The sequence below is a fragment of the Macaca fascicularis genome, chromosome 9 (genome assembly GCF_037993035.2).
Source record: "Macaca fascicularis isolate 582-1 chromosome 9, T2T-MFA8v1.1".
NCBI lineage: Eukaryota > Metazoa > Chordata > Mammalia > Primates > Cercopithecidae > Macaca > Macaca fascicularis.
Genome location: NC_088383.1, coordinates 142,046,366 through 142,074,114, shown reverse-complemented (window position 1 = coordinate 142,074,114; position 27,749 = coordinate 142,046,366). Strand labels below are relative to the sequence as shown.

The window sequence follows — 27,749 nt, the reverse complement described above, 5'->3', positions numbered from 1 at the left end:
ACCCTCAGGCAGATAACAGGAACCTGGACTTAAACCTCACACCTTACGTGAAAATTAACTCAAAATGGACCATAGGTTTAAATGTAACACTTTTAGAAAAAAACATGAAGAGAAAATCTTCAGTACCTTTGATCTCTAGGGCTAGACTTGACACCAAAGGCATGTTCGATAAAAGGATAAAGTGATAAACTAGACTTTCAAAATTCATCAAAATGTAAAATACATGTCCTGTGAAAGTCCATTGTTAAGAGGATGAAATCTACAGGCTAAGAGAAAATATTTACAAACCTCACCTCTAACCCAGAACCGGTATCTCGAATATATAAAGAACTCTCAAAACCCAATAGCAAAAAAATCCAATTATAAAATGCACAGAAGGCAGAGAGGGATATTTCACCAAGAGGATCTATAAATGGCAAATAAGCACATGAAAAGATGTTCAATATTGTCAGCTGTTCGGGAAATGCAAATTTAAACCACAATGAAATATCACAACACACCTATCCACATGGCTAAAATAAAAAATAGCATCAACAGCACACGCTGGATGCAGAGAAACCGGATCCCCAGCACCTGCCGGTGGAAATGCAAAGTGGTGCCGCCTCTGAAAACGGTTTGACGGTTTCTTAAAACATTAAACATACACGTAGCACGTGCCCCAGCAACTGCATTGCTGGGTATTTATCTCAGACAAACAAAACTTGTGTTTGCACAAAAACTACACACAAATGTTGATAACAGTTGCATGCATACCAGCCCCATCTGGAAATAACCTGGATGCTCTTCGTGCGAATGTTAAACACACTGAGATCCACCTGTGCTGTGAAGAGCTACTCAGCGGCGGAAAGGTGCGAACCTTGGGTGATGGGACGTCCTGCACGTATGTCCAGGGAGTCATGCTGGGGGAAAAGCTGGCCCCCAAAACTTACACATGTTATGGCTCCACTCAGACAGCGTGCTCAGCGTGGAGAGTGATGTGGTCACAGTTGGGGAACAGATTCCAGTTGCCAGTGGTTGAGATGGGACTGGGGCGAGAACACAGGTCTGTGCAGAGGGTGTGTGTACAAGTGCACAAGAGGTGCACAGAGGGTGTGCATGTGCAGTGTGTGTGTACCAGTGTGCAAGCATGGATGTGAGAGACACTGCATGCACAACTGTCTGCAGGTGTGCATGTGTGTGCTTGTGGTTAAGTGCACATGTGCATGTGTGTTGTGTGTGCATGTGTGTTGTCTGTGTGTGCATGTGTGTTCTGTGTGTGCATGTGTGTTGTGTCTGTGTGTGCACATGTGTTGTGTGTGCACATGTGTATGTGAGTGTGTTGTCTGTGTGTGCATGTGTGTTCTGTGTGTGCATGTGTGTTGTGTCTGTGTGTGCACGTGTGTTGTGTGTGCACATGTGTGTGTATGTGAGTGTGTTGTCTGTGTGTGCATGTGTGTTGTGTGTGTGCATGTGAGTGTGTTGTCTGTGTGTGCATGTGTGTTCTGTGTGTGCACATGTGTTGTGTGTGCATTTGTGTTGTCTGTGTGTGCACGTGTGTTGTGTGTGCATGTGTGTTGTCTGTGTGTGCATGTGTGTTCTGTGTGTGCATGTGAGTGTGTTGTCTGTGTGCATGTGTGTTGTGTGTGTGCATGTGTGTTGTCTGTGTGTGCATGTGTGGTGTGTGTGCATGTGAGTGTGTTGTGTGTGCACATGTGTTCTGTGTGTGCACGTGTTTGTGTGCATGTGAGTGTGTTGTCTGTGTGCATGTGTTCTGTGTGTGCATGTGTGTTGTGTGTGAATGTGTGTTGTCTGTGTGTGCATGTGTGTTGTGTGTGTGCATGTGCATGTGTTGACTGTGTGTGCATGTGTGTTGTGTGTGTGCATGTGAGTGTGTTGTCTGTGTGTGCATGTGTGTTCTGTGTGTGCACATGTGTTGTGTGTGCATTTGTGTTGTCTGTGTGTGCACGTGTGTTGTGTGTGCATGTGTGTTCTGTGTGTGCATGTGAGTGTGTTGTCTGTGTGCATGTGTGTTGTGTGTGTGCATGTGTGTTGTCTGTGTGTGCATGTGTGGTGTGTGTGCATGTGAGCGTGTTGTCTGTGTGTGCACATGTGTTCTGTGTGTGCACGTGTTTGTGTGCATGTGAGTGTGTTGTCTGTGTGCATGTGTTCTGTGTGTGCATGTGTGTTGTGTGTGTGAATGTGTGTTGTCTGTGTGTGCATGTGTGTTTTCTGTGTGTGTGCATGTGTGTTCTGTGTGGGCATGTGTGTTTTCTGTGTGCATGCGAGTGTGTTGTCTGTGTGTGCACACAGGTGTGCACTCAGGTGTGTGCCTGCCTGTCCACTTTACTCCTGGAATCTCACCCAAGAGAGGTGGCTTCATTAGATCCTAGGGCCAAATGCTTTCTGGAAAGTATGTGTCTGAAATGACACTGGGAGTGGGGACATGGGACTCTACAGAAAGTGTTCATTTTACACATTGTTTCTGAACCGATCAAATATGCAGAATAAAGCCAGCCCTGCCAGAGGCTGCAGGGCACCCTTCAAGCCCGAGTGAATACAGCCGCTAGTAAACTGCTTATGGAAATCTGGTTTATTTTTAAGGTTAAACCTCAACTGTGATAACAACATCTCCTGCATCAAGGAACAGCAAGTTCCTTCCAAACAGAGAGCTGTGCCTCAGAACATATTTAGAATATAACTCAATTAAGCAAAAATTAAGTTACGCACAACCTGTCAGCACTGCAGCTATAATGCTGAGTAAAGCCCCGTTCATCAGGCTTATAAGTCACGGGTCAGCGCTAATTTGTCTCTGTTAACTGCAATTATCTCCCCACCATCCGCTGGACAAGCTATGATCTGCTCTAGCAATCAGCTTGTTAAGGAAAAGGCCGTGCATCTTGCCGCATCTCGACAGGGTTGTTGCACGTCTGTTTTTCATACATGACTTTAAAACCAGTAGACACAGAAATCTTCCATTACCGCAAAGCTGAGTTATGCAAATCCTGGCAGAGTGGACCCTGCAAACCTTTGCACGGAAAGTCCGAAGGTGCCGACCTCAGAATTTCCTGAAAAGGATGGTGCCCCTCAGTCTCTGCATCCTTGGTCAGCCCTGACACACGGTGTCCCGCACAGATGCTGTGCCGGTCAGGGAAGCCACCTCCAGGCCGGACGTGTCCGGGGACACCACAGCTCCCACCACAGCAGCCCGGAGCGGAAGCCACAAGGCTTTTCAGAGAAAGTTGGAAAGATGATGTTGAAACGCAGAGGCTGGAAATGGACAGTGACAGAGCCGAGGGTCAGGGTGGGTCTCTGTGGGCCTTGGTCAAAGGCCAGGGACGTGCACCAGCATCAGGCATGTCACGGGCGTGTGCAGCCGACCTGGAGACTCCCAGGAAGCATCACTTTGACACAGGGCAGGAGGTCCCCACCTAGGGGAGGTCATTGTTGAAAAAATCAGAGGGGGACGTGGAAAGAATTGGGGAGAGAGTCGTGGTGCCAGCTTGTGGGGGCATGGAGGATAGAGCCCACGGCGTGGGGCACTGGGTCACCAGAGGGCATCAGCCTGGCTGGTGAGTTCCTGATGGTGAAGGCATGTGACCGACTCAGGCAGGGCATGCTCTGGAGACGTGACTTGCCCAGAATGACAGAATGCACAGGCCCCTGGCCGTGGACAGGAAATCCCAGGCCCTCCAGGGGTCAGAGGTGAGGGACAGCAGCCGCAGACACTGCCTGAGCCCCGGGGCAGCATCACTCATTCCTCTGAAGGACGGAAGCCAAGGCCTCTGCTGCCCACTGCGCCCCAGCTGCCTGGGTGTTGGCCGCCCCTTCAAGCCCCACGGTTCCCACCCATCGGCAGGGAGTGAGGAAAACCGTGCAGCTGGCCAGGATGCATCCCTGCAGCATTTCAGCAACAATGAGCACACAGGGTTCTGGACATCCATGTCCCTGTGCTGGTGAATGGCCACTGCTGGGAGCCGGCGTCTAGAAGGCCGGTGCTCCCTCTGCCAGCCACAACCCTCTGGAAAGTCAGAACCAGTGACTTCTGAATCACGGGGTTTTAAAAAATTGTCTTTTGTATTTATTTTATTCTCTTAACAACAATGACTTTAGTATCGGCTGATTTCTTGCACAGACATGGCAGAAAAGGCTGGAACATTTGGAAAAGCCATAGAAAGCCGTGAACCAGCTAGGAAAGAGGTCAGGTGTGAGGGGAGCGCAGCCGTCCCGGAGGACGCACGGGGAGCCCAGCCGTCCCGGAGGACGCACGGGGAGCGCAGCCGACCCGGAGGACACAAGGCCGAGCTCACCAGGATTTACCTTCTCTTGGGGTTTCTTCTTATTCCTGGGGAAAATCAGGAATTTGGACAAGACTTCCATACACAAACTTATAAAAACGGCTCATGGTACTGAAAACGGGCCGGTCCAGAGGACACCGTGGCATCCGGGATCCGGCACCCAGGTCCCTGCCGCAGGGGCCAGCGCCTCTCTCAGGGCCAAACCCTCCCCTGCTGAGCTGCCCCACACTGGGTGCCTTCCAGGCAGCAGCATCCGCAGGCTGTGAGGCCTGGGCCCTCAGAGGCAGAGGTCTCTGTCACCGAGCTCAGGAGGAGGCCACCGCCAGGGTGCCGGGCTGCACAGGCGGCATTTCCAGTACGAAGCACAAATCTGGCCATGTCAGCACCGGGGCATTGCTGGGAAAAACCATCCCTTGATTGTTCCCACCGGAATGTGACCTTTTTAAAAGCGTGTCACTTTTACTTCATTGGCATCTGACACCAACGCTTTCTTCCCGGAAGGTGCAGCTTCAGCCTCCCCAAGTGCAAGGAAACGTGCACACTGGGCCTTCAGGAGCCACGCGGCTTCCCTGAGGCAGCAAGCTGGTAATCTGGAGCTGTGAGAGGCACCGCGCAGCCGGGACAGGAGCCCTGGTGGGTTTGCCCCGCTGATGACAAGGTGTCAGGACTTCTTAATGAGACGTGGAAACGCTGCCTCCTCACAGGGCATCCTCTTCTCCTCTCCCTCCTGCCCTGTCTGCCCGTCGGCCTTCCCCACTGTGAGCGGGAGCCATTCTCCTAGCGAAAGTGGCAGCCTGCAGGCAGGAACCATCCCCAGAGGCTGTGCTCCAACCGCCTCCCGGTCGACCTGCTTGATCCTCCTCCTAACCTGGGTGCTGTTATCACCCCAATTTCACCGATGACGAAAGAGGTACAGAGAGCGGAGACCCACCAGGGCGGCACCGTGAGGATCTAAGAGTCCACAGTTCAGCTCGAGAGACAGTCGTCACTCTGGCCAGCACGCGCTGGGTCTAAGATTTGAAGTGAAGTCACGGATGCTTTTTTTTTTTTTTTTTTTTTTTTTTTTTTTTTTTTTTTTTTGAGACGGAGTCTCGCTCTGTTGCCCAGGTTGGAGTGCAGTGGCCAGATCTCAGTTCACTGCAAGCTCCGCCTCCTGGGTTCACGCCATTCTCCTGCCTCAGCCTCCCGAGTAGCTGGGACCACAGACGCCCGCCACCTCGCCCAGCTAGTATTTTTTTTTTTGTATTTTTTAGTAGAGACGGGGTTTCACCGTGTTAGCCAGGATGGTCTCGATCTCCTGACCTTGTGATCTGCCCATCTCGGCCTCCCAAAGTGCTGGAATTACAGGCTTGAGCCACCGCGCCCAGCCTCACGGATGCTTTTTGTGAGCTTCACCTGTGAGTGGCGGCTCGGCAACACCACAATGGGCAAACGCCCCACATCTCAGGGGATTAAGACCACGAAGCTTTCATGTCACTGTGGGCGTCTTGGGCTGTGCCCCCAGGTCCTCCCTGGAACCAGATGGCAGGGCCTATGCTGTCATAGCCGTGGCCCGGGGGGCTGAGGCCAGAGCAACGAGGTGGGCTTGAGACGTCCCCTGGAAGGCGGAAGGTCACTGCCAAGGTGAATCCTAACCCCACTGCGGCCGTCACTCGCCACATCAGCCAACAGAGTGGTCAGCGACGGTGATGGCGGTGGGCGGGGTTCCGCTGAGACGTGCCGCCTCACTCGTCTTACTGAATTGACGTCCCCCCGCTGAAACCGTGAACCTGCACTGTTGCTGAAGAAGTGTCGCGGTTTGGGCTCATTGGGACTCACCTGCGAAGCATCCTGACGGGCAATTAGAAGTCCACGCAGTGTGCGACGCTGCCTCACACACACTCAGCGGAAGACAGACGCCCACAGGCGGCATCAGTGGGGAACTCCCGACACTCATGCGGTTTCTCCTTCAGAAGGACGAGGACCTCCCAGCACGGCTCCCCAAGAGCAGGACCAGGGAGGCCCAGCCACGCCACACAGCACCCTCAGTGGCCAGGCAACATCAGCCCTGCTGCCCTACTGCGGTACCGCCTCCCACAGCAGGCACCGTCCCCGCTCTGGGGAACGTAGCAGGAGCTGCCACGGGGTGGGAGATGGCCTGGCTCCTCAGCCCGGGAGCCAAGCGTGAGCACGCACGTCCCTGGCCGCCCCCGCTGACGGGAAGAGTGAGGGTCTGGGTGTGACTTTCCCCAGGCTCTGCTGATGGAGACCAAGACAGGGACCTGTCCTGTGACCCCACGACTTCAGGAGGGAGGGATGGGGAGCCCCTGCAAGGCCACGGCCGTGGGGGACCCTCAGAAACAGCTGACTTCCACTGGGAAAACACACCCAGAGCCTTACTTCTCAGTTCCTTCTACTTCAGAGAAAAGTCCATCTTCACAAAGGCGGCTGGATCCACGCTGGAACAGAGGCCACTCGCCCAGACCCGTCAGCCACGGGGGCCTCGCTGTGAGTCTCTGCCCGGGTATGCCTTGAGTCTGCCGGGCGGGCGGGGCTGGTGCTGGGACGGACTCAGGGTCATCACAGCACACGGCTGCACTCGGGGTCCTCACGGGGCAAGGATGGGCTCTCGCTGCAGGTCCCTGAGCTTCCCCTTTAGGCTCCCAGTCTGTAGGGCCTTCCGTCCCAGCCACACAGTTGGTGACGACGAGGCCCTCCGAGTTCACTGTCTTGGTCCCCATCAGCAGGGCCTGGGGAAAGTCACACCCAGACCCTCACTTTTCCCGTCAGCGGGGACGGCCAGGGACGGCCAGGGACACGCGGGCGTGGTGGGTGCTGGCCTGTCTAGCCTCAAGGACTGGAAGCACACCACAGCTGTGGGGGCGGGAGGACCCGCGAGGACGTGACCCCACAGACAGACCCCACAAAGCCAGACCCTGCTCAGGAGGCCAGAGGAGCCAACACAGAACCTCAGACTTGGGGCTGAGGGGGAGGCAGCCCTGGGGACCCTGGATGCCAGGGGTCCTGGGAAGGCCGCCTGGTGAGCAATGTCCATGCCCCGGCCCAGGCACCCAGGATTGTGCACTTGGCAGCGCTTGCGCTTGCCTCCCGGGCTGAGGAGTCTAGTGAGCTGCTCACAGCATCTGCCAGCCGCCCAACCGCACCCGCGACCTCCCCCTCTGCACTCGCCACCTCCCCTTCTGCACCCCGTCAGCTCCCCCTCTGCACCCCGCCAGCCCCTCCTCTGCACCCACCACCTCCCCCTCTGCACCCGCCACCTCCCCCTCTGCACCCGCCACCTCCCCCTCTGCACCCCACCAGATCCCCCACACCCACCACCTCCTCCTCTGCATCATGCCAGCACCCCCGGTCCTGCCCCTGCTGCTGCCTCCTCTGCACCCTGCCAGCCTGAGCCCTGGGGACCTGACTGATGCCACAGCCCATGCTGAGGCTGGAACCTGGGATAGTCAGGGCACCGTCCACCCTCTGTCCTCGAGGCTCACAGGCAGGACACCTAAACTACAGCCTGAGTGAAGGATGCTGGCTGCCCCTTTTGCAGGAATGTCCAGTGGCCTCCGTCACTTGGGGGGTGGGATTTAGGTTCCAGGGAAAAGTGGTCTTTGATTGGGTGACCCCCAGACCCCCATCTCTGTCTCTTTGTTAACTGACATGAATCCCTCCCCATCTCCTACTGCGGGTAGGGCCCGGCAGCCACAGGGTGGAGGACGACCCCACACCCGTGTCCTCACCCAGGATCCTGCAGATCAGAAAGGACTTGGGCTAAGAAAAAAATGAGAGCAACGGTTCGGCTGAATAAAAACATGCAATTATAGGAAATGAAAACCTGTAAAGTTCTAATCACTGAATTATGTGGTACCTTTCCATTTTCCTATATAGCAATAAATAAAATAGAGATGGCAATTTTTAACTGTAGCACAGGCAATTACTTCTTCTGCACTTTTCTCTTTAATAAGCACGTAAACAGCGAGTGCACCATGGTTTGCTGTGACTGTAATAAAATGCACAAACATCGCTCCAGCTTCGAGCAAACACTCCCAGGCAGTGCCTTCGTGGCTCCTTCTGCTTTTATTGAAAGACGTTTATTAAGTGGAGGCAGAGTCCGCAGCCCAGACTTGCGCATCCAGGGGCAGGATGAGGACCTGAGGGAAGGGAAGGCTCTGGCGAGGGGTGGTCAGACCGCCGGCCCCCCACGCACCCTGTGGCCACTGTGCTCAACTCCAGCGCCTTTGGTCTCCCTCTGGGTCTGGTGCGCAGTGTGAGGGCACCGATCTCATGGGGTCATGTGAGGGCCCAGAGCAGGTCACCCTGCGGTGGTGGTCAGGGAGGGCTTCCCGGAGGAGGTGGTGCTGCGAGGTCTGGGTGGAGGGAGGCAGTGATTTCCCAAGGGCAGGCATGACCTGACGCCAGCAGCAGAACCACTTTAGAGTCTCTGGAGTCGTGTCTAAAAAATGAACTGCACAGAAAACAGCACAGTGTGTCCCATGGAAACACAGCAGGGACCCTCGGCGCCCTGTGCTTACCCAGCTCAGTGCCCTGCTCTGGCCAGGCCGCAGAGAGTGGAGACACTGGCCTCGGGCCACACCTGGCCCCTCCCAGGGTCTCTGCAGTTATAAATTAGGGGGTCCTCTAAGGACACCCCCTCCCTGAATATCCCCACCCCCACCACTGCCACTGACCCCTCCTGACCCAGGTGGCCCTCAGGAGCTCTCAGGGGTTCTGGCCCTGGGCTGAGTCTGGCCGGAGACCTGGGGCCCCTCGGCCTCACTGCTGCTTCCAAGGCAGCAGCTGGTCCCCACCCAGAGCCCTGCCGTGTGTGGACGCGGACGCGCCTCTCTGCCTCCTGGTGTCATCGCTCCTGATTCCTGGACTGTGTCCACAGGTGCGGACCCCAGGTCTGGCCAGAGGAGACAGAGATTGTGGGCCCCGGCCCCAAACCTGAGTCCCGGCAGAGCGCTGGTGGCTCTGGAAGCTGCTGAGTGACAGGTGGGGGCAGAGCCAAAGCACGGGCAAGCTGTGCAAGGCATGAGACGAACTCTAGCAAACTGCCGTCGCGACCAGACACCGCTGCCAGCAAACTGCCATTGCGACCAGACGCCGCTGCAGGTCACAGACCTGACACGATTTAAAGGGATGCTCTAGAAAGCCAGAGGAACGCAGCTGTCTCCAGAGAAATCAACAAATCGATTGCTCTCGGCCCACCCTGGATGTCCCTTGTCATAACAATGTCCCCACGAGTACGCTGTCCCGTCCATGCCCCTCGGCACGCACTGTGAGGTGGGGTCTTGGCCCCACCTGGCCTTGGGACTTGCTTGGGCCAGGCAATGTGGCAGAGACACCCTATGAATTTCTCAACCGGTGTCCACAGCCGGACAACCTCCTGTGCCCTGCCGGGACACTGAGGCCATGGCCGCGAAGAAGCTCTTAGCACACACCACAGCCCGAAAACCCAGCTGTGGCTCAGTGGGGGCCTCTCCGCCTCCCCAACCCCCTTTCCACCCACAGAAAGTGAGTCAGGAGCCACAGGGTGGGGGGCCTGCTAGGACCCAGGTGCTTTGCTGACTGCCTGTGACCTTGCCTGGCTTCTCATGCAGATGCTCACTGAGGAAACAGGTGCCCAGGTGCAGACCACATAACCTTCCGTGATTAAAGAGACAAAAGTCTGCTGGCCCCGGGTGGACTCCATCCAGGTCATACGCGAGGGGCTCCAGGCACTGGGAGTTCATCGGCCCCTGTGTTTCCTTTAATCATAAATCACTCCACTTTCGAGCAAAGAATGTGAGTCCCCCCAGCACATACACATTTCCTGCGTATTCTTTCTTTGGATCTTTATTTGGGCCTGGGTCAGAGTGGAAATTCCCCATGCAGGAAGGTTTCCTTGGTGATTATGGTCCCTCGTGGCACTGGTCAGTGTGGCTGGCTGTCCAGCCTGGTCAGTTCTGGGGCCACAGCGAGTTCAAGGGCTGGAGGAGCTGCCCTGAGGCCCAGGCCTCACCCCCCTCATTCATCAGAGACTGAGGGGGCACTGATTTGCTGCCAGGCCTGCTCCAGAGAAGGCACACGGGGAGCAGCCTGGAAGGTTCCCCTCACTGCCACTGCAGCATGAAACTGAAGCAAGAGGTGAGAGTGAGGGAGGCTGTTGAGAGGATAGGTGGGGAGGCTGCAGCACCAAGAGCACCCCCAGGGAGGTGGGCGCCAGGAATCTAGGGGCAGGAGGGCCCCAGCAACCATGGCAGGGGGCACCGGCCATGGGGGTGTGCAGCTCCCACAACAGGGAGCCTGGCGTGGGCCTCTGGCCTCGTGGGAATGGAGCCCCCTCCTCTGACACCCCATCTGATTTTTAAGGGCTTCATTAGCATTAAAAAATAACGTAAAAAGTTCTTACACAAATCATGGGGAATTGGATGTAATGGGGTAAAGATGCTTTTGGAAACGTGTTTATCCGACAGTGAAAGCATCGGGCACAGTGCCCAGTGCTGAGCGCTCCATCTGCCCAAGAAACATGGGTGTGGGTCTCCTCCATCCACGGAGGCAAAGCACCCCATGCCCTCTTCAAACAAGGGATGGAGCCCGAGGGACCGGCGGGACCCGTCACACATGTGGCCACACACACGCCGGGTCTCGGGGCTGGCGGGAGGATCTCAGGGCTGGCAGGAGGGTCTCGGGGATGGCGGGAGCCGTCGCATGCTCGGGGTCTCGGGAGAGGAGGGCGAGAAGGGTAGGATGTACATGGCGGAAAACGCCTGTTTAGCAAAGGAAGATGCCTCCTGTCAATGAGCTCAGCTCTCACTGTAGGAAAGTGTGGAAAAAAGAGCAAATTACATCCAGAGGAAGCGGAAAGAAAGTTAATAACAAAGATCAGAGCAAAAATCAATGACACAGAAAACAGAAAAACCATAGAGAAAATTGATGAAGCCAAAATCTGGTTCTTTGAGAATATCAGTACCATTGACAAATCTCTAGCTGCAATGAGCAGAAGAAAAGGAGGAGAACACAAAATAACAATATCAAGAATGAGAAAGTTATTTACAATGAAAGAAAATATTGGTCCATCAGACTTTATGGCAGTAAAAATGTTTGCCCTTTGAAAGACGCGGTTAAGAGAATGAACAGGGAATGAGCATGTGAAGGCGCAGGTGAAACTGCCTGCGATGCACGGATCTGGGAAGGGGTTTGTATCTAGAACAGACAAGGAACTCATTGCCCAGAAATAAGACAATGAACAACCTGATACAGATACACAGCCGGGTGCCAGCAGCCACTTCATTCGGCAAAGGACATATGCAAACGACCAGCAAGTACGCGAAGAGACAGGTCACACCGTTAATCCGCGTGGAAACGCACATTAACCACGGTGCACCTAATAGAATGGCTAAAATTGAAAACCAAACGCCGACCGGGCCAGGCCTACCGAAGGTGGGAGGTACCGGAACACGCGTGCTGTGCTGGCGGGAACGTCAGGTGGGGCAGTTGCTTGGAGAACAACTCGGCAGCTTCCTGGACAGTTAGACGGCGTGTGTCTCCTACAGCCACCCGTTCACTTCCAGTTGCTTCTCCAAGGGAAGTAAGAACGTGTTCCCACCTGGACTTAGGCTGAAATACGGGTAGCAGCTTACACATCGTGGTGAAGACACAGAGTAGCTCACGCGTCCCTCAGCAGGTGAACGGACACTCGTGGTGGCACGTCTGTGCGGAGAACGTGGTGCCGCGAAGGAACAGATCCACCCATGACACACGCCAAGTGCCACGGCGGCTCCTGAGAGCCGAGTAGAGCAGCCAGCCCAGATCCCACCTCGTGGGGGCCACGTCCACAAAGTCCTACAGAAGACGAGGCCCACCTGCCTGGCAGAACAGATCCAGGTCTGTGGGGGGCTGACAGTCCACAGGTTTAGCGCCCAGGGGCCCGAGAAAACTTCTGTGTGAAGAAAATAGTTGTATCCTGATTGTGGGGTCAGAGTGGTGAGGACACCCACCAAAACGCATCAAACTGCCCCTCAAACGTGCATCTCGATGTGGTGGATTAAATGAATGAATATTTGCATGAAACAGATCTTCAAAGCACCCAGCACCCACTGTTGCCCCACATACTATCTTTCTTCCCAAGATAAGAATTCCCATTCTCCTGCCACCAACTCCACACTGTGGCACAGAGAGGGGAGCACCAGCTCCCCGACAAACCGGCCTTAGGCCCCTCCCTGTAAGGTCAGCACCCCCAGGCCTCAGGCCCCTCCCTGTAAGGTCAGCACCCCCAGGCCTCAGGCCCCTCCCTGTAAGGTCAGCACCCCCAGGCCTCAGGCCCCTCCCTGTAAGGTCAGCACCCCCAGGCCTCAGGCCCCTCCCTGTAAGGTCAGCACCCCCAGGCCTCAGGCCCCTCCCTGTAAGGTCAGCACCCCCAGGCCTCAGGCCCCTCCTTGTAAGGTCAGCACCCCCAGGCCTCAGGCCCCTCCCTGTAAGGTCAGCACACCCACCCCCAGGCCTCAGGCCCCTCCCTGTAAGGTCAGCACCCCCACCCCCAGGCCTCAGGCCCCTCCCTGTAAGGTCAGCACCCCCAGGCCTCAGGCCCCTCCCTGTAAGGTCAGCAACCCCAACCCCTGGGCCTCAGGCCTCTCCCTCTCTCCCTGTAAGGTCAGCACCCCCAACCCCAGGCCTCAGGCCCCTCCCTGTAAGGTCAGCACCCCCAGGCCTCAGGCCCCTCCCTGTAAGGTCAGCACCCCCAGACCTCAGGCCCCTCCCTGTAAGGTCAGCACCCCCCAGACCTCAGGCCCCTCCCTGTAAGGTCAGCACCCCAGGCCTCAGGCCCCTCCTTGTAAGGTCAGCACCCTGGGCCTCAGCCCCTCCCTCTAAAGTCAGCCTTGGCCTCAGGCACCCGGCTGCTGGTGGCGCCCCTCCCGCAGCAGGAATCCTGTGCCCTGCTCCCCACATTCAGCGCTCACGACGCACAGAATCCCGCAGAAGACAGCCGCCCCCTCATGCGGCACCTCCGGCACAGTGGTGCCGAGAGCCAAGGCAGCTCTCAGAGGGTTCGGAGGCGGATTTGCTTCCTGTGACCACACGAGCTTTGTCTCCGCAGAATCCTGGTGATAACCAGCAGATTCAAAACCCGGGCCCTGTCATCTGGTTCCGTGAACGGTAATTATGTCGCTTGTTTCTTTTTAAACTCCACACGCCTGGCATTCATTCTGTTTCCAAATCTGTTCCCGTGTTCCGTTTTCATCTGGTTCCCGTTAAATGTGCATTTTGTTTACTGAGTATAATTTGGCTGCATAGTTGAAATATATCTTGATGAAGAATGGCCTTTAACGCTGATGTGGATTGCCGGCGATGGATATAGCATCCTCTAGCCACACATTTTTTAAACCCTCTCTGGCTTGTGAAGTTTGAACACTGCTGTGGAGTGGAGTCCGGGCCAGGGGCTTCCGCTGGAGATGATGCAGCATTGAGGACAAAGCCGAGCACGTCAGTGGATGGGGCTGTGTGCAGCGGGGGGTGCCCAGGGCCTCTGCCTCTCCAGGCCCGAGTTTCAGAGGAGCTGTCCTGGCCGGGCGTGGAGGCTCACCCCTGTCATCCAGCTACTCAGGAGGCTGAGGCAGGAGAACTGCTTGAACCCGGGAGGCGGAGGTTGCGGTGAGCCAAGATCACAGCACCACAGCACTCCAGCCTGGGCAACAAGAGCAAAACTCTGTCTCAAAAAAAAAAAGAAAGAAAAAAAAAGAGGTGCTATTCCCAGAGGACTCCAGGTGCCGCCCCTCTCCGAGATGCCCGGTCCTTCCTGCCAGGGGCCTGGATGGTACCAACATATTTCCAGTCTCTTGGAGGCGGCGACTCCTGCCGCTCCTCACGATGCCCCAGACACATCCCAGGGACAGGGGTTCTCATCAGCTGAGATTCTCACACATGCTGGAGTCTGAGCATCACTCACCTCCGCTCCCGTGATCTCGAGACTCCACGAACGGATGTCTCCTCAAAGTCCATGAGGAAGACCATAGAGACCACGGATGTTTAAACCTCTTTTTCAGAATTGACAATGAAAATCTATGTAAGCCACCATCAGGTATAAATTACCATGTCGGTTGTTTACAAGAACTTGTACTTGACAGCACATTAGAGCTCCCCGTTCCAGCTACGGCTGTCACCAGTGCTTGTCGTACGCTGACATTCTCGGGAAATTCTCACAGAATCGGGTCACGTGTGCTGAGGCAGACGTGCCACGTGCAGCAGGCCACGCAGAAGACTGAGATGAAGAGGCGTGGACCGGTCAACTTCAATTCCCAAAGGACAGCGAGACCACGGAGTTCTCAGATCAAGATCTTCAGGCAGGACAGCCCCTGGCCCCAAGAGTTCAACTACATGCATCAGAAACACCTTTGGGAACATTCAAAACTCAAGGAGAGGAGACTCTGGAAGCCATGAGTGCTGGTGAGGTCCCTGTGGACTGTGACGCGCCTCCCTTCCCAGCCTCCGCCACTGTGACGCGCCTCCCTTCCCAGCCTCCGCCGCCGGGCCCAGAGGCAAGACCGGCTTCCACAGAGAGGAACAGGCGCCCCACCCTGTGTCCTCCCCGACCCCGTGCGCCCCACCCTGTGTCCTCCCCGACCCCCTGCGCCCCACCCTGTGTCCTCCCCGACCCCCTGCACCCCCGCTGCTGGGACCCTCTCCACTGCAGTGTCCAGGCCCCTTGAGACACCCACGTCCCTGTCTGCTCAGGGCCACTCCACATGCTCAGCTGTTCAAAGTGAGCTCTCAGCATCTTCTCAATCCTGTTCCTAAAGAATTGAATTCCTCAATTCCTATTCCTGCTCCTCCTCTGGTCTCTGTAATTGGATGTCCTAAAGACGTTACCCTATCCACAGGCGGCCGCCACCTGCCTCAGGCCACCGCCATCTCTGGGGGCTCCTGGCACCCCGCCCCTGAGGACCCCGGAGAAAGGAGGGGTCAGCCTTCTCCACGCCTGACCTGCTCTGGCCACAAGAGCCCTGTGGGCAGCCGTGAGCTGTGGACACAGGAGCAGCTTCCAAAGAGCTTCCCAGGTGAGGAATGTCTCCGGGCTTTTCCCTAACGGAACCGCAAATCCACTGGGCAAACGGAACCGCAAATCCACTGAGCAAACGGAACCGCAAATCCACTGAGCAAACAGAACTGCAAATCCACTGAGAAACGGAGCCGCAAATCCACTGAGCAAACGGAGCCGCAAATCCACTGGGCAAGGCCAGAGTTTTTCCCTAACAGAACCGCAAATCCACTGAGCAAATGGAACCGCAAATCCACTGAGCAAACGGAGCCGCAAATCCACTGGGCAAACGGAACCGCAAATCCACTGAGCAAACGGAGCCGCAAATCCACTGGGCAAACGGAGCCGCAAATCCACTGGGCAAACGGAGCCGCAAATCCACTGGGCAAACGGAACCGCAAATCCACTGAGCAAACGGAGCCGCAAATCCACTGGGCAAGGCCCGAGTTTTTCCCTAACAGAACCGCAAATCCACTGAGCAAACAGAACTGCAAATCCACTGGGCAAGGCCCGAGTTTTTCCCTAACAGAACCGCAAATCCACTGAGCAAACGGAACCGCAAATCCACTGGGCAAGGCCTGGGCGTTCCAGCCCTGCCCCACCGACAGCTCACGTCTGTTGAAGTCCAGCCTCCAAAGGCACCTCCCTTCCTGCCGAGATGCGACCAGAGCTGGAGCCCTGTTGGGGTGCGTGCCGGGTGGGGCAGGCCTGAGGGCTCCCCGCACCAGCCTGGGTTCGCCATCCAGACCTCGGGCCGGCCAGCTTGGGGCAACCCACCAGCCTGTTTCCGACGTCCTGGGGCCCAGGTGCCTGGTGTGGGGCCGCCAGCCCTCAGCCTCGGCCCTCAGTCCTCAGGATCTACCGACCCCCACAGGAGGTGAACCTGCCTCATGGGCAAACGGGCAGGTCATGGGAGCCCTTCTCCAGCCCCGCGGAGCTGCAGCCAGAGCCGAGGTCGGGAGGCAAGAATCTCTCTTCAGCACCGGGGATGGCGCTCAGCTCCTCCCAGACCCAAGAAGCCACTTGCTAACAGAGGTGGGACGTCCAGGACACGTGCAGTGGCATCCAGAAGCCACGGTTTGTGTTGAGCCCCTGACGTCAGGTAGACAATCCAAGCCCCACAGACACGAAGCCACAGGGAAGCACCTGTAGCCAGAGCCGGGAGCGCTGGAATGCCGTCCCTCGTCTTTGTGCCTTGAGGAGAGGAATACAGAAACTGCCCAGCCAGCTTCAGGAGCCCAGGAAGACGCACACAGGAGAACTCCTAGAGGCTGGCACGCCTTTAAGTGCTGTGAATGAAGGCCCTGCAGTCGAGCCCAGCCAGGGCCAGACCTGCAGCACTGGGGGAATTTCTACCACAAAGACAACAACCCCTGCCAGATGCATGGCTTTTATTTTTATCTCTGAAAGTGCCCGGAGAGGAGGCATTTTGAGGATCTCACCTGTGTTCATCTCAGTGATAACATTTATGAAGATTTTTAAGTTTAAAAACCACACATTGATTTTATAAATAAAAAACCACTCAAGCTCAAGATGCAGTTAAATGAAAAAGAAGCAGCTTCCCAAATCTGATTCATAATTTATCATGGCCGAGAGTTTCCAAGGGGTCCGGATTCTCACATCAACAGGACAGTCCGTAACAGGCGGCCCGACCCTGGACACTAAACGTGAGGGACGCAGACGAGCTTACGTCGGCCGCACACCCACATGCACACAGCAACTCGCACAGACGCCTGAGCCCACACAGTCACGTGAGACTGACAGAGCCTCGTCTGAGAATTAAGCTCGGAGCAGCCGTGTGATTCGGCAGCTCCACCCTCAGCTGGAAGCAGGTGTTCACACAAACACGTGTGCAGGAGCATTTGCAGCAGCAGCAGCGGGGAGCCACCCAGCACCACCAAGGGTGAGGACGAATGAACAGGATGCGCTCCTCCATGCACGGGAGCGACGAGTGACGAGGAAAGGGAGCCGGCGCCCACGCAGGCTACGGCATGATGAACCTGGAAGACATCGTGCTCCGTGGATAAGCCAGACACGAAAGGCCGTATGTTGCAGGATTCCATTTACATGAAATGTCCAGAATAGGTCAATCCAGAGGCGGCAAAGAGATTCCTGGTTGTTGGGGCCTGGAGGGCGGGAGAAGGCGAGCGGTGCTCAGCTCGGGAGGACACCGTACTCTGAGCTCACGGGGTGATGCTTGCACAGCACTCTACAAGCTCTGCACACCCAGATTCGCACACTTTAAAATGGCTAACGTGAATTTTACCCCAATAAAAAATGGGGGGTGACTATGTCATATCTGCCCCCACCCACCTATTCTCAAGGCCACCCTGAACGACTGTGAGGCCAGATGACCCCGAACAACTGAGAGGCCAGTGTGTGTCCATGAAAGGCCTGCCCAGAATGGTGTCATAGACCAGCGGCCTGAGCAAGCCCAAAGCTGGGGCGTCCAACTAGGCCTGAAGACCCACCGCCCTGAGGGTTGCAGTTACAGGCGGCACTGGGAGCTGGAGGGTGGGGGAGGGTTACAGGCGGCACTGGGAGCTGGAGGGTGGGGGAGGGTTACAGGCGGCACTGGGAGCTGGAGGGTGGGGGAGGGGAAGCCCGTCCTCAGAACATGTCACTACTCCTCGGCTGGAAACTCAGAGGGTCCAGAGGGTCCACCTGACTTCATTTTGATGACGACATCATGGCTCAGCATCGCTGCCCTGTCTGCAGCTCTGCCAACTCCGGCTTGGCTGTGTCGAGCTCACAGGACAGCTGCGTGGAGTCCATTCCGTCGAACAACGGGAAGCCGAGGAAAAGACAAACAGCAGCAGCACACAGAGGGGAGGCCAGGCCCTGCAAGGTTTCGTGTCTATTTTAAAAGGTCCACTGGGCACAGACCCACTTCCACAGGCACCTGGACCATGAGGTCAGAGGCAGCGTGCACAGAGACCGAAAGCAAAGGCAGGGCCCCGGACCCTCACGTGCCACGGAGACGCCCGCGCCAGTGCTCTAATGACGCGTCTGTCTGTGTCCTGCCCGTGGCCAGCCTTGGGGCGCTGGCGTGTTGTTCATGGGAGCAGCCTTGACTGCCCACGTGGGCTTCATTCCAGGCCTGATGAGGAGGGAGGCGCCCCCCGCCTTCAGGAGTTCACAGCCCAGGGCACCTGGCCCCCTACGGTGCCAGCCAGGCCCCCCCATCCCCACAAAATATAGAAAAAGGGGTAGAGATACCCGCCTCTCGATCCCTTCTCCAGGAGCCGATTGCCATAAAATACATCAGGAACAGTAACAATTTCTTGAAGGTTTGGAAGGAATAAACCTCATTAGGCCACAGTCATGATTTACACAAATCACTTCAGCATTTCATACCGAGAGCCGCTGAGCCGCTGACAGCACCGTGCTAAAGCCACCGTTGAAGCTGCGGCTCGTCTAGAGGGCGACTCGGAAACGCAGAACGACAGAATCGGGCGGGCAGGTGGCCTAAAGCAGCCTAAAGCAACACACTCGCACAACACAGACCCATCACGGCACCTGACAGGACGTTGTCTCCATCTGAGCGCAGCTTTGACGAAGTCCTGACAGCTGCCGGCCAGGCGCCTCCATCCTCCAGGCCGAGGGTGAGGATGGGAGATGCTCCGTGGGACTTTCAGGCCTGAAACTGGGACATTCCGGGACAAACCGGGAGGTGGGCTGTCCTATTCATTAACCCATAGCTGTGAAAAGCAAAACGTGTATTTCCTGCTTCCACCAGGGCCTCTCCCATGTTCCACCTCGGTTCTAAAATCTCAATTCAAGAATTTTTGCTCTAGAAAGTAGTGCACAGGCGTTGGTCCAAACCTCTTGTGCTGGTGGTAGAGGGCAGCCTTGGGTGGGGAGGGCCAGCAGCTCACATAGTTGGGGACAGGGCATGGGCGTCCTGCTGCCTGACTGCCCGCCCTGTGGCCCTGCAATGCTGCAGCCTGCGATGCTGAAGCCGGGTCCCCACTGCCCCGAGCGCGGTGGAGAGGATTGCACTGGCTTCCCACCTTGTTTCTGAGAAGCTTCCACCGGCTTGTCAGGTGGGGGCGCGGCCCCAGATGTAGTCGCTGTTCTCAGGCAGCCCACAGCGGCCCCCTTCTCCCCTCTGAGCCCCTCCTCTGAGCTCTGATGCGTTTCCCACAGGGGCTGGCGGGCACCATCACTTCGGACCCCCAATCCGAGGATGCCACCTCCTCCAGGGCCGCTCTCTGAGGCTGGGGCTCCACGCAGAAGCACCGGCATCCCTACGAGCTTGGGGAACGCTGAGCACCAGCTCCTCCCTGAACTAAACCCAGCAGGACACAGGCACAGGCTGGTCTCCAGGCCAGAGGCAGCTGCACCCGCTGCCTGAATTTGACCCGAAGCCAAATTCAACGTTACACCTTCCAAACGCGTTCCCTGGAGCCGCTATGATCGTCTGAGAATCAGAGGCTGTCGAAACTCACGCCTGTCCCCTTCTGAGGAGAGAGGTGGAGGCGGAGGAGTGGGAGACGCCGTCCACGCTTCCCACGGGGACAGAGGCCACCCTGGGCCGCAGCCTGGAGGCCACCTGTGGTGGAAAGTTTCTGTGGAATCAGGTGGGGGCATGAGCTCGGCAGCAGCAGGGCACGTCCTGGCCTCTGCCGCACAGGGAGCTGGGATGAGGAGGTGCTGCACCAGGCTGTAGAGCCGGCCTGCGGTGTGGGGGGATCAGACCTGCACCCCCAAGGCTGCAGACCCCTCCACCCGTCTCCACTCAGCACTGTTCCATGGGGGTCTGTGGCATCGCCTGTCCTGGAGGGGCTCCAGACTCTCTAAGGTCATCGGCCACCACCACCCAACTCTGCAACGTGGAGGGAGGGCGCCACCACCAGCGACTCTCACCATCACCCACAGACCACCTTTCTCTGAACAATCCGTCGGTCTCCTTACCCCTGAGGCAGAGCAGCCCAGGAGGCAACTCGGGCACGTGGGGCAGGTTCTCAGGGCCTCACGGAGCCCACAGGACCCAGAAGGCTTCAGCCTGAGAAACCACCTAGGGGAGGCTCAGCCCAGGAGGAGCCAGACTCAGCATCCCTCCTGCCCAGTGTGCACCCATTCCCGAGACCCAGCAAATCAGGGTCTCAGAGGACAAACTGGGCAACAGGACCCACAGCTCAGCACAAGACCCACCCTCATCTGCCAGTAGCCTTATAAGCAGCAGTGACCGGCTGCTCCACAGCAAGCTTGAAAAAAGGCAGGAGACGGCCACTTCCCTCCCCACCTGCAAGGAGCAGCCCTCACCTCCCACCTGGAGAGGACGCAGCCACTTCCCTCCCCACCTTCGAGGAGCAGCCCTCACCTCCCGCCTGGCGAGGACGCAGCCCTCGCCTCCCGCCTGGAGAGGAGCAGCCCTCACCTCCCACCTGGAGAGGACGCAGCCCTCGCCTCCCGCCTGGAGAGGACGCAGCCCTCGCCTCCCGCCTGGAGAGGAGCAGCCCTCGCCTCCCGCCTGGAGAGGACACAGCCTTAGCCTCCCACCTGCGGAGGACACATCCCTTAACTCCCACTTGGAGAGGATGCTGTTTCGTGGAATTGGTCCTCTTCATCTATGTTGTGATTTTCTAATATAAACATTCACAACTGTACGTTTTGCTCTTAGCATTGTTTTAGCTATGTTTCATGCATGTTGATTTATTGTGCTTCAGTATCACATTTAGTATAAAATATTTTCTGATGTTTTCATTTTTCATTTAATTTATATGCTATAATAAGGGTACTGTTTATTTGCAAATATTTTGGAGCTTCCTAGATATCTTATTAATTTGAATTTAATCTAATTGTGGTCAAAAACATATTCTGTATAATTTCAATAGTTTTCAATTTATCGAAACTTGTTGTATGGTGAAGAACATGATCGATCTTCTAGACTCCGGTCTACTGAACATGCCATGTACACTTGAAAGAATGTGTGTTTTGCAGTTGTTGGTTGTACTGTTTTATACATGTCATTAGGTCAATACGGTTGGTGGTGTTAGTAAGATTTTCTCTGTGTTTATTAGCTTTTATTCAGTCATTCTATCAATTGTTGAAAGAGAGGTGTTCAACTCTTCTACAATGATTGTGGGATTATTCGTTCCTTTTTCTGATTCTGTCCATTTTTGTTTCATGTATTTTGAAACTCTATTTTGGAAACTCTATTGTAGAAAGATATTTATAATTATATGTCTTCCAGATAAATTGTCCATAACTGATTACTTTGGAATGTCCCTCTTGCAGGAACACTCTTTGTAATGACATGTGTTTTGTCACATGTCAAATATATCTGAAAAGTGTCTGCCATTCCATGCTCCTTCTGCAAACTGTTGTCACGGTGTGTTTGTGTTTTGCAATTGCAGACTCTGCTTCCACTTGGTGGGCAGCAGCTTGGCTTCTGTTCAGAGCTGTCTGTCTACCTAGACTGGCATGGCTCCAGGGTCAGCCAGAAACTGGAGCGAGGATTGCAGACAGAACATGCTCTCCCACTTCTCTGCTTCCTCCTTTCCCAGATTCTCACACACTCACACACTGGCAGCCTTGGCTGTCCCAGGCATCTTCACCTGTGTTCTCCGTACCCAGAGGTGGCGACTTTGTGCCAGCCTCTTACTAACCCCAGGCAGTGCTGCCCTCCTGGCAAAGCCACAAACAGAAGCCTCACCTGGGCCAGGTGCTGCTTCTAGCTCTGACTCCCTCCAAAATCTGCCCGTTTCTCCTGCTCTAGAGCCCTGGGCGATTGAGTTTGTGCTGTGCCTGGTATATGCGTGTTACCCGAGGAGCCTCCACTCGCTGGGCACTCGCCAGGCACTCGCCGGGCACTCACCAGGCACTGCCGGGCACTCGCCGGGCACTCACTGGGCACTCGCGGGCACTCACCGGGCACTCGCTGGGCACTTGCTGGGCACTCACCAGGCACTCATGGGCACTCACCGGGCACTCACGGGCACTGTGGGCACTCACCAGGTACTCGTGGGCACTCATGGGCACTCACCAGGTACTCGCTGGGCACTCATGGGGCACTCACCGGGCACTCACGGGCACTTGTAGTCACTCGCCGGGTACTCATGGGCACTCACCGGGCACTCACCAGGTTCTCACCGGGCACTCACTGGGCACTCGCCAGGCAGTCACAGGGTACCTGTGGGCACTCATTGGGTACTTGCGGGCACTCGGCACTCGCCGGGCACTCACTGGGCACTCACTGGGCACTCGCTCCTCCTCACTAGAGGCGGAGCTCTGGAATTTCCTTTTGTGACTCCTGTCGGCTGCGTTTATTTAGTGTTGACTTCCTTCCCACAGGTTATTAATAGAAAAACTGTGTCACTGGCTGGAGTTGGCTGCAAGCTGAAATCCAATAAATTGGCATGAAGTGTCTCTTATAACCTCTCAAGTGAGTAAGAAAAGCTGCACAAAGATGGAGCAGTTAAACCCCAATGCCAGGCAATTCCGTTTATGGTCAAAGTGTAATGAGAGCTGACCAGTAACTGCTCTCCGGAGCCCACGCTGCCGTTAAGAGCTGCAGGCTCTCCTTTCTATACTCATGCTCTCCCCCAGGCCAGTGTATCTGTTTCTGCACCTGCTGCCCAGGAGGCCAGGAGGCCAGAGAGGCTGGACAACCTCTACCTTCTCTTTGTGCCCCCTGTGGTGATGGTCAGTGGCAGGACGTCCAGGCACAAAATTGGGTGAGAGATGCCATGGAGACACCTGTGTCCACGGGAGAGCTGAGTCCAGGACACAGGTCTTCAGGTTACCTCAATGTGGTGAGTTCGCAACAGGACAGGGCTGAGTTGAAAAGCACCCGTGGGCACTAGAAAAAATCAGCCCTTCATGGAACTCACCATGGGCCCAGCACAGGACCCCAGACCTGAGTGTGCCTCAGTCCTGGCCGGTACAGTCCTTAGAGCTTATGAAACCAGTGTCCACGCAGGGTGACCCTCCATCACAAGGGAACACGTGGGTTCATCATGAACCCACCAACCTGCTGTCTGACGTGACCCCATGCATTCGACGCCAGAGAAAACCTGCCAGTGTTGATTAAATGTCAGAACATCAAATGCTGCTGCTGCTGACCTGCAGAACCTAAATTAATGAGAAAAAGACGTCAATAAAGCGAGTTGAAGATCAGCCCTGGCAAACACAACAAAAAAGAAAACAGCTTTCCTGGGGTCCTAGAGAAAACTTTCTTATTAGTGGGAGCATCACGGACAGTGTTGGAGCAGGGCTGCAGGGGAGGAAGCCTCCAGCACACCTGCGCCTTTCTGGAACCCAGGCTGAGAGCTGCCAGGAAAACTCACAGTGAGGCAGCCGTCACCTGCTGCTCCAGCAGCTCCTCACACACCCCTGAAGGCCTGGGTAGTTATTCCCAGCTTGCTAGTGAGGACACTGAGGCCCCTCTTCTCTCTTAGTACATCTGGGCTCCAACCACCACTGCAAGCACCAACGTCTCCACTCAGCGCTAAGACATCAGCATCTTAATCAGCATGGATTAAGGACCCTCACGTCCGATCGCACTCCGGAAGTATTCCTCTAGGTTCTTGCTCATGTGTTTTTGGAGAGTTCCACATGCGCACAGTAGAGCGGGCTGGAGAGCTCACCGAGCACCAGTGGCTTCCAGCTCCTCGGCCAGGCCCACCTGGCTGTTCATCCCTGCTACGATCTGAGTGTGTCCCTGGAAAAGGTCGGATGTTGGAACCTTCATCCCAAAAGCAATAGTGTTGGGAGAGGGGGCCTAATAAGAGGTAACTGGGTCCTGAGGGTGGCGCTCTTACAAGTGGATTGATGTTATTGCTGGAATGAGTGGTTGTGAAGTGAGTCCAGCCCTGGTGCTTCTGCTCACTCCCACCTTCCGTCTACACGATGGGGCCACCCTCCCAGATGTAGACGCCACACTCTTGGACTTCCAAGCCTCCAGAACTGTGAGAAATAAACTCATTTCTTTATAAATTACCCGTAGGTGGTATTCTGTTTTAACAACAGAAAGCAAACTAAGACAGACACTCAACTGGATTATTTTAAAGCAACTCCCAGATATGATATCATTTCATCTGTAAATATTTCAGGATGTTTTCTAAAGGATGTGGACACTTTTCAGATATATAACCACAGTACCATCCTCACACCTAAAGTGAGTAACAGTGCACCCTCCACATCACCCGACGTCCTGTAAGGATCCACATTGATAACTGCCCGTACATCTGATTTTATTGTTGTTTACCTTTGCCACCTGGGGTTCATTTGTTCGACTCAGGGTCAAAATAGCCCACAGAGTGCACGTGCCTTTGATGCCTCTTTTGATCTCCTGCCCACTCCGTGTCTTCTTTTCCTTGCAATTGATCAAAGTTGCTGGGCCATCTGTGCTGTGGAGGTCAGCGTGCAGCTCCAGGATGTCCTGTAACTGCCCTGGGTGCTCTGAGTCTCTGTGAGACATCTCTGTGCTCTTGTCTCTGTGAGACGTCTCTGTGCTCTGAGTCTCTGGAGACCGTCTCTGTGCTCTGAGTCTCTGGAGACCGTCTCTGTGCTCTGAGTCTCTGGAGACCGTCTCTGTGCTCTGAGTCTCTGGAGACCGTCTCTGTGCTCTGAGTCTCTGGAGACCGTCTCTGTGCTCTGAGTCTCTGGAGACCGTCTCTGTGCTCTGAGTCTCTGGAGACCGTCTCTGTGCTCTGAGTCTCTGGAGACCGTCTCTGTGCTCTGAGTCTGTGTGGGAACTGCTAGTTGGAACGAGGCTTGGGCACATTCTTTGTTTTTGCTCGAAGACACCTCCATCAGGACATATGGGTCATCGTCTTGTCTTCTTTGTTGTGATGTTAGCATCAGCAAGTACTTCAGCCAAGGAATGTTCTAGTGAACAAGGGAATGAACGTACAGAGCCCCTGCCCTGACGAGGCTGTTTTTACCCGCGGGGGCATTTTCCCTGGCCCCTCATCTCAACTTGCACTTGTCTTTAAACTATTTTGCTGAGTTAACAAAAGTTGCCGAAATAGCAGACAGAGCTCCCTCATCCCTTTACCCAGATTCCTTCGTTGCTAACCTTTGTGATCCACCTGAAACTTCCTTGCAAGCACAACAGATGCCTGTTACTGCTAAATACTTCAGCGAGTATTTCCTGAGAAAAAGACGCTGCACACATAACTGCAGCAAAAACCACCCACCCAGGAAACCAGCTTTGGCTCAATGGCAACACCCACCCCGTGGGCTCCACTCCGATTCCACCAGTTCCGCGGTTTCTTCCAAAAGTCCAAGATTAAGCCCAGGGTCAGGTGCTGTGTTCGGCCGCCACACACGTGGGGTCTGAAGAGCGCCTCGGCTCTGCCTGTGTTTCAGGACCACGGAGGGCCGGCCCATGGCTTCACGTCCTTCAGTTTGCCTGGCACTGTCTTCTGAGGCGTGTGTTTCGGGCAGAACATGCTAGACATCATGCTTGGCTGATCTCAGCACTGCGCAGGGCACACGCACGAGGCCAACCCGTCCCTGGCTGGTGACGGCGCCTCTGACCACCTGGGTAAGAGGGTACCTGCCTGGTCTCTCTGGTGTTACTGTGCGGCCTGGAGAGAACAGCCCCCAAGGTGCCCACCAGCTGATCCTGGGAACCTGGGTATGCGACAAGTTATGTGGCAAAGGGAGCCAAGACTGCCTGGGACAGGAGGTCATCCCCAGGACTGCAGGGGGGTGAGGGTTACCCACCCGCTGGCCTGAGACAGGGAGGTCTTTCCCGGCCATCCAGGCAGGCCCAGCATAATCATGAGGGTCTGTCCCAGTGAGAGGGGAGGCGAGGGGCCAGAATCAGGGAGAGGTTTGAAGGTGTTGAAGAGGTTTGAAGACACTGGCTTGAAAGATGGATGGGGTCTGTGAGAAAGGGACTTGGGTGGCCTCTAGGAGCTGAGGGAGCCCAGATTCTCTCCTGGAGCCCCTAGAAGGAAGGGCTTCCAGCACCAAGTCCCATGTCAGGCATCCGGCCTCCAGAACTAAACAGTGACAGTGACTCTGTGTTGTTTCAGCCATAAGCTTGTTCTGATTTGTTACAGCAGCCACAGAAAGCTAATACAGATGGAATATATTGATACGCATGGAATGCAATGATTGAAAAGTAATTAATTCCTATTTTCCAGGGAGGTCCTTCGGTGCCGGAGGGGTCTGGTGACCACACCTTGGCCTGGTCCGTGGAAAGACCTCATGGAGGAGGAACACTGACGACTTGTTGAGACGTTGTCTCAGCTGAGGCAACAAACTCACTGGCCCTGCGGCGCCCTGGTGTCTTCGCTCCGCCCCACCTGGCCCTGGCCCGGCTGCGCTGGACTCCCCTGCGCTGGCTCCTGGAGAGGCCCCCGCACAGTCTGTGCCTGGACCCCGAGCCCACCTTCACCCCAAGGAGGCATCCGCATCATCGAAATCCAGGAAGGAAGACGAAATCACAGGCATTTTCTCTCCTCCTGTCATTAACCACACACAATGACAGTTAAGGAGCAGAAGGGAATTCAGGGAACTCACCAACCGTGGGGAAGACAGAAGGGGACTCGCCGACCGTGAGGAAGACAGAAGGGGACTCGCCGACCGTGGGGAAGACAGAAGGGGACTCGCCGACCGTGGGGAAGACAGAAGGGGACTCACCGACCGTGGGGAAGACAGAAGGGGACTTGCTGACCGTGGGGAAGACAGAACTGGCATTCGCAGAAAAAAGATCTCCACAAATTCCCGGAGGTGGGAAGTCAACAGAAACCTTGTTTCAAGACGCAGGGTAGGGGCGCCGGAGTGATGTCCCAGGACGCAGGACCCCGGGGCCGTCCCCACGTGGGAATCAGAGTCAGCATGGGCATCATCAGACTATGCCTCGGCAGCGCTGGAGCCGGAAGACAATGGAGCCGGGCTTTTCAAATTCTGGGGGCATCTGACTTGCAGCCTTGAAGTTTACACTCACGCAAACCATCCATCAGGGAGAGAGGATGCCTCAGCCCTTTCAGGCCTGGCCAGTTTGCACGACTTCTTAGCACATGGAGGCTTCCTGCAGCCGGGCAGGGACTCGCACAGAGAAACAGAGAGACGCAGATCCGGAGGCAGTGGCTCTAGCCTGGGACCCAGAACAGCCCAAGAGGCCCCTCGACCGGGGCAAAGCGTGGAGGAGGGTGTCAGGAGGCATCTCTGAGGATAAGGAGGGATAAGGACAGTGGAAGTGCAGACCACAGGAAGGAAAGGAAGTCAGTTGGGGCCGCGAGGAGACACAGCCTGCGCCGGGGGCGTGCGCTGCAGACACGGCCGAGGCAGCCTCGACCCTCCCTGTGGACTCAGCCAGGGGACACCCACCGTGGGGCCTCTGGGTGGGGCCTCTGCAAAGAGCGTTTCCACAGCTCCTGGCTCTGCCCTGCAGAGGGACCCAAGGATGGACACGTGTTGACTTGTTGATTTTCAGCTCTGGAATGAACCCTGAGACCAACACTGAGGACCCAAGAGGTGCTGGGCATTACTGACGGTGAGACTGG

General features: G+C 55.8%; 1 long non-coding RNA gene across 1 annotated transcript; it reads right to left on the bottom strand.

The window, feature by feature from the left end:
• Positions 1 to 8,324: 8,324 nt before the first annotated feature.
• On the bottom strand, positions 8,325 to 12,568 carry LOC141407618 (uncharacterized). Its single transcript, XR_012417301.1, has 2 exons — positions 11,683 to 12,568; positions 8,325 to 11,060 (listed from the first exon to the last, which is right to left on the bottom strand). It is a non-coding gene; the product is annotated as an uncharacterized lncRNA (long non-coding RNA).
• Positions 12,569 to 27,749: the final 15,181 nt, after the last annotated feature.